Source organism: Halyomorpha halys, unplaced genomic scaffold (assembly GCF_000696795.3).
Source record: "Halyomorpha halys isolate HHAL.00 unplaced genomic scaffold, Hhal_1.1 Scaffold646.1, whole genome shotgun sequence".
Taxonomy (NCBI): domain Eukaryota; kingdom Metazoa; phylum Arthropoda; class Insecta; order Hemiptera; family Pentatomidae; genus Halyomorpha; species Halyomorpha halys.
Window position 1 is genome coordinate 604,825 of NW_027111017.1, and position 5,870 is coordinate 610,694.

At 29.3% G+C, this 5,870-nt stretch overlaps 1 long non-coding RNA gene across 1 annotated transcript in view; it reads right to left on the reverse strand.

Moving 5' to 3' along the window:
- Window positions 1-5,870, reverse strand: part of LOC136796178 (uncharacterized) — a 28,833-nt gene that overhangs the window by 7,723 nt on the left and 15,240 nt on the right. The window contains exon 2 of the long non-coding RNA XR_010843877.1: window positions 3,544-3,632. This is a non-coding gene — a long non-coding RNA (uncharacterized lncRNA). The remainder of the gene's footprint in view (window positions 1-3,543; window positions 3,633-5,870) is intronic.

Here is a 5,870-nt window from a genome sequence, read left to right on the forward strand (position 1 = left end):
ATATAATATTTGACGTTGGTGTTAAAATAAAATTTAAATAGTGAAGTTAACTTGAAAAATTATTAAAAAACATTTTTTACAAAATCGGTGTTATTTATTGTTCAGAAAAATGTGAACTAAAGATAGTAAAAAAGCTTATTACGATTTGCCATTTTATTACCAAAAATCATAAAGTATCTTTTATAATTTAAGGAATACGTAAACTTTATTGTATTTGAAAGAGAATTTATGAGTTACTTAACGATTTAAAAAAATAAATAAAAAGTTATGTGTCATAGTTCTATCTATTATAAAATAAAAAGAAACATCTCTAGTCTCAGACTCTCAGTACGGTTTTGCGGTATTTAGGCTTGTAAAATAAAAAGCCTGAAAATTAAAAGTTGTCCAAATTTTAAGATTCTAGAGATATTTTATGTAGAGGTGGAAGAAGAAGGTTCCGCAATGTATTGAGCATTTTTTTTTTTTGTATATTTGAAGTGTAAGGCAATAATTTGTAGTTAGTTGATTGATTTTTTTTTATTAAAAACCGTTAAAGAATATTTAAATAAATGTATAATTTTATTCCCTAAATATTGTATTTAATACATCAGAATATCAATTTAAGATAATTTGTAGTTAACGCCTTAAAAAGAAAGCTAATTATATGTTTGTTACTTACACTTTTTATATTTCGTATCTTCAGAAATACCGCAATATAAAAAATTTAAGATAACTCATAGTTGGCTTCCGAGTAAGAGAGGAAACTGTGAGTTATCTACTAGATCAACTCCTTGCACCACCATAACCATCGATCTAGTAACAGTACCTTCTTACAAAGTACTGCACCCCTCACCCTTCATAAGTTGTAGCGGTACATATTTCATAAAATTAAATGTTAGATGGAAATATACTTCTTACAAACAAAGAAGCCGTAGCTTAGCTAAGTTACTTCATGTGAATAACCATTATTATACCTAGAAGATATAAAGGAAAATACCGAGTGTAGGGTGGCTTCGAAAGGTATTCAAAATAACCAATATTAAGTTTAGAGATTCATAGAAAAGACGACTGTATATAGCGACAGAAGAGTTACTAAAAAATACGTTGTGGTTAGTATAACTAAAAACGACTGCCTTGAGTCCATAATACTGTGATGTACTACAATATATACCATACTATATGCCAGAAATGGCGAAATAGGTGTAAACAAACAAAAAGTTATTTACTTGTTAAAGATTTACAATCTTGCACAAATCATGCATGTATAAATAACTTTGTTTCACCTACATGAGTCTAGTTATCGTAACTGTACACTGACTCATTATAAAAATAATAACTGTAAATAATAATACTTCATTTCATTTTATAATTTAATTAATTTGTACCTACATCATCAATGAAACCATAATAAAAAAGATAAAGGAAAAAATATAAAAAACAACTGTAATAAAAAGAAAAAACACTTCACACTCGTAATTGCTTAAATTTTATATATTTTATAGAACCATTTATATTGTAAAAATAAGTTTAAAGACCTATTTTTGAAAAGTATTTACTTTTGGGTTGACGGTAGAAGCTACATATATATATTATATATACATTGCTGGATAGTGAAGTGGGATGTTCGGAATCCAAACTGGTGATCTGGGATTACACTTGGGTGTAAAACGCCCGATATATTTCTCACGGTGTGGCCGATTTCTGTCAGCCCTGCTTTGATAGTATCGGTGGGAGTGGTTGAATGGAGGCCTCTTAGAACCACTCGGTATGTCTTTTCTTGCTTCAATTGATAGCAATGGAAGTCATAATTTATCTCGGTCCAATGGTTGACTAGTTTTTTGTAGTTATCTTTATTGGTGTTATTTATTTTTATGTCTTTGACACGTGAGAAGCATCTAAAATTTGGCTGTCCGATCAAGTCAGCAATCTCTTGACTGAAAGATATAAAATTTTCTATTTTGGTCACGAAAATAGGAGGTGGCTCTGGATCTGAAAATCCTTGAGACTCTGGAATGTCACTAGTTTAATTTTTGACAACAGTAGAATTAGAGCTGGTAGATGGGATAGGTGTGGTCTTTTCTGGTTTTGTGACTGCAGTGCGAATTTTAAATGTTAAATTTTATTTAAGTGGATTATATTTGTAAATGAAAACTAGACGATTAAATCGCTAAATTAACACCAGAACAACTAAAATTGACATTTCACAAATCAGTGAGATTTAAATATAAGTGAGGAACTTAAAACGTATATAATTACAAAATAATATTAGCTTAATACTAATTTTAATAAGATCTTTCTGCCAGAACTCTATGATTATATTTTATCTATCTACCAGATCTTAAATACATAAGATATATACACAGCATATACGAAATGGAGTCCGAAGATTGAGACTGGCTTACTTGATGGATTAGTATAAGAGCCCAAGAGGAGAAGGAGTTATTTCACCCCAATTTTCGATTACTTAAATGAAAACTATGTTTATTACTAATCGAGATTGATGAGTTTGCCATGTATACGCAGGGGAAATAAAAAATGGCGTTTCAAAACGTCAAAAATAAAAATGCTGTACAGAACGTACTGAATGATCAGTAGCTAGGGAATTTATTTTGAAAAATCTATATCTCAAAAACCATTTGATGATGTCGGTTAGCACTCAAATTAAATCTAGTTTAACGGATTATAAAATAGTTTACGATGTTTATCGTTGTAGGAGTAGTAGTTTTAATGACATTTGCTAAACTAAATTGATTTATAGTAGTTCTGACAAATTTTCATTTGCCAAATTTATATTCATATGCAAATATCATAAAAACTACAACCCCTACGAAGATAAGTGTCATAAACTACTTTGTATTAAGTCAAATTTCCTTTATTCTGAATGCTGGTAAATATATGTGCGTCTTATAGGTCTAGAGATATATTTTTTTCAAAAATCAAACATTTTATACGAACAAATAGAAATTAACAGTTAGTAAATTTATTTTGTGAAATATCATAAAAGCTAATACTCCTTGGAAGGTAAAGCTCATAAACTACAGTATAGTGTGTTAAACTAGCTTTAATTTGAGTGCTGACAGACATCTGTACGTCCTATGGTTTCTGAAATAAAGTTTGTCATAAATCAAACTTATCGTCCGATCAACCATCAATCAATTTATTTTAGGAAATATCATAAAAACTACTATTCCTTGGAAGGTGAAGCTCATAAACTACAGTATAGTATGTTAAACTAGCTTTAATTTGAGTACTAATAGACATCTATACGTCACATAGTTTCCTAATTTCTCAAAATAAATTAACTAACTACTATTTTTTCAGTTCAGTGTTATTGGTAGTTTTTAAGAAACAAAGTTCCGAATTGAAAATTAAGGTTTTGAAACAATCGTTCGTATTTCCCCTACCTTGGCAGACTCATCAGTTTTGACTAGTAATTATACATAGTTTTCATTAAAGTAATCGAAAGTTGGGGGTGAAATAACTGCCTATTTTTTCCTATCCATTTTTTGAAGTATATGATCCAGATATTAATAATAAATCAATAAATACATTTTTAAAAATTACCTGAACGAGTATTTGAATTCCTTACGACTGTAGTCACCCATGCACCCTCGACCATCCTGACTGAGTTAATCCTCCAAATCAGCAGACACCTGCATGCAAAAAAAACAAAAAACTAATACTCTTATCAGGCAAAAAACTATAATAATGAAATTAAAAATACATGCAAAATAAAAAAAATATAAAATCACACACTAGTAACAGTATTAAGGTAAAAGCTGCACCAAAAACACAAAGCATGCAAAAAAAAAAAAAAAAAACATAATAATAAACAACACTAACTAATACACTTATCAGACAAAAAATGATAATAATTAAAATAAAAGTACATGCAAAATAAATAATAAAAAAATACACATTAATAAGACAAAAACATCACAAAACACAATGCATCCACAAAAATCTATATAAATAAAAAAAAATAAACGTTATCAATAAAACTACTCATGCATTTATGTAATATAGAATAAATATTAATATAATTAACAATTGGTAAAATCTTATCTTTATTGTATTTATCACACTTACATAGTTGAAAAAAAAATTATAAATTTTTAACATATCTATTTTTACATTAATTTTGTTACTTACGACTAATTAGGAAAAAAGAGAAGAGAAGGAAGGAGTGTCCTAGCCTATAGCCAACCTCAATGAGTTAGTGTGGCATTCACTATTTGGTGGAATAGGGAAATTAAAGAAAAGAGTTCATACAGAGTAATTATTACTATGCAAATCGAAATCCGGCATGCAAATTAAAAAGAGATCCAGTATGGTATGAACTATAGAATTAATATTAATGAAATCAAAAATTGACAAAACCTTTTTGAAATAAAAACAAGACTTTTTATATTCATTATTTCTTAATTAACTTTTAAACATCCTTTAGGATCTGAAAATGTGCAGATTTCCATCACTAATATTTCGTTAAAATGACACTAAGAACTATTAACAACGCTTTATATGATTAGTACACATACTATGTGAATTTTGATAAAAACCTCAAAAAACATGTATAAATATTTACATAAAGATTGTGTTTTAATGTTTGACCGAAATGGTCATTTTTTGTTTCCCCCTTCCATTTTTTTTTTTTTTTTAATACGAACAATGTTTGTAATTATATATCTTTAAAACTTTTTTACGAAGGATTAAAAAAAATTGATCGGTATGAAATCAGCTAAGAGGTATTAAAATGGAGTCCTATAATCATTTATTTTCAACAGGACCACCTTCTTTGCAGCGTATTTGTCATCAGGAGCATCAGAATCATCGATAGAAGATTGGCCAACGTTTGTCCGATGATGATTACAGATTAACACACTCCACGTGAAATAAGTGCATACACAATCTGATTTAATTTTCTCAGACTAAGGGCCCATTATTAGGACTATTACAAAAGGAATTTTACTTTCATTCAATCATTTTATTTCGTATTATTTTTAATTAATGATTGATTCCTGTGAATAAGAGGCCTTCACAATCTCATTCAATTCCATGCTTATTCAACATCAGCATTAAATGATAGAAATCAAAGAGATGTCTATCACTGTATCAACTCCCACATCACCTACCGCCAATGTTTATACACAATTGGGAATTCTTGATAAGTCAAAAGATCAGAAGATGCTGAAGTCTTAAGGAGCCGCGATGCGCCCGATGAATGATCCATTCTTCGAAGAAGAACACAACATTTGTTGTGTTTATACAAAGGTTGGAAGATATAAAGGCGAAGAAGAAGATTTTGGTCATAGAGTGATGAAAAATTTTCAATGTGATGTTCTAAACTGCCAAGTGCGATTTGATAATTTGCTAAAATATGATCTGCATTATAATTCGTACAATAGATATTCTTTCACGGAGTGCAAAAAGTAACTTCCTTCATCTCATGGATTTGCATATTTCTAAAACACACGATTCATTCTTAGAATTTCTATCAGTAATAATAATCGGTAACACCAATTGTAATATATTCAAATGATCTGAGAGTGTTAAGAGGACCGCAGACAAAGGTACTTTCATGAAGAGAGTCGTCGACAGGAATGACGTTCTCGGGGAAGACAGACCCTGGAAGATGGTGATGTCCAAATCAAAGAGAGGAGACCTACTCATGGACTATCACGACTGCCCTATATCAGGTCAATTCAGTAAATTTTATATTAAAAAACAAAATGTTTTTACGGATTTAAAATCGGACCATCCGTTCAAAAGATAATAGAAAAGTAATTTCTATAATAAAATAGTATAATATAAATAGAGATATCCTATAAGATAACATTTGGCTATACAGTGATATCAAAGATGAGGTTATGTCTAAGAAGTATTGATTGTTT